The sequence below is a fragment of the Buceros rhinoceros genome, unplaced genomic scaffold, assembly GCF_000710305.1.
Source record: "Buceros rhinoceros silvestris isolate BGI_N320 unplaced genomic scaffold, ASM71030v1 scaffold13656, whole genome shotgun sequence".
In the NCBI taxonomy this organism is placed as follows: Eukaryota; Metazoa; Chordata; class Aves; order Bucerotiformes; family Bucerotidae; genus Buceros; species Buceros rhinoceros.
The window spans coordinates 98,356-99,764 of NW_010415928.1; positions in this window are offsets into that span (position 1 = coordinate 98,356).

Here is a 1,409-nt window from a genome sequence, read left to right on the forward strand (position 1 = left end):
CCGAGCCTGCGGGGGAACAGGCAGGGGTCTTGATGACTTCCAGGTTGCAAAGACAGAGCACTGGACAAAAAAAAAATAGATATACATATATATAAATATATGTACATGCAGGTACACACAGATGTCAGAGTCTGCAGAGCTCTTGCGAGGCTCCAGGTGAGCCCCTTCTGCGCCGAGTCTCTGCCAGCCGTTAGCTGAGTGACGGGAGAGCAGAAGCAGCTCCTGGCAGGGCTCTGCTGCTGCCCGGCGGGCAGGTGCTCCTCCAGCGTGGGTGCGAGATGTCAGCCCAAGCCAGCACTGTGACCTGCAATAAAAGGTTCTCTGCAGCTTTTTTTCCCTCTCTAAAACTTCACAGCTTTTCCATAGCACTCAGCTTGCAGCGAAGCCCTTTAACAGTCCCTTCAACAAGCCCCAGCGAAAGATTGATGTTTCCCCAAAAAGTGTCCCAGAAGCGCGCCATGAAGCAGCTGCCACGCAGCGCAGTGACTGGCCTTCAGCCTCCTGTGCCGTGTGCAGCCCCGTGGAGGTGAGTGGTGGGGACAGGCCGTGGCTGTTTCACCCCTGCACGGTGGCACTGGGCTGCCAGGAGGGCACGTGGTGACGTCCTGTGGTCACAGGGACTCCCGGCGCAGCGGGGAAGGAGGTGCTGATGCTCCTCGCATTGAAAAGTGACTTGCTGTGCTTGCAGAAGGCGAAATCTGCAGATGTAGACTGCAAACCAGAACGGCTTTGGGGAGGAGAATACCCTGGACACCGTGAACGCTTCAAACCGCTACAGCAGGGAGCAAGTAGCTGCTGTCCTCGAGCAGCTCCTGCTTGGCTCTTTAGCTCTGGGCGTTCCCAAATGCTGCTCCAACAAATCCAAAAGCCTCCCCCAACACAGCTCCAGACACAATCCCTCCTGCCTTCCAGGTTTTCGCACCCTTCCCTGAGCTCTCCAGCTCTTGCCTTTGCTGCCCATCCCTGAACATCTGGAGAAGAGCCTCGCGGGGCAGCCTCTGTGCCCAGGGCTGTGGGAGGAGGCACGGGGGGGAGACGGAGTAAATCCCAACAAGGCTTTTAAAATTTATAGCCAGTGAGATAATGAAGGAAGGTGATTTGGGGCAGCTGTACTGCAGTTACCAGAACGTTTCGCTGGAGCAACAGGTAAAAGTCAGTGGGCAATGTCCAAACGGAGCTTGTAGTGTGTTCCTCTTTTTATTCTGGTGTAACCCGTGTTTGGAGCCATCCTGGCACACCTTTCTCCCCTCCTTTATCTTCTGCCTTTCTCGTTTTCCCCCATTCTGCACTGTAGGACGAAAGGCAGATGATGGCCGGGGACCAGGAGATGCCGAAAACAAGAGAACACGCCTCAGTTTCTCCTTCTTCACTCCGCGCAGGTGACCGGGTGGATCTCGCTGCCGCAGGAC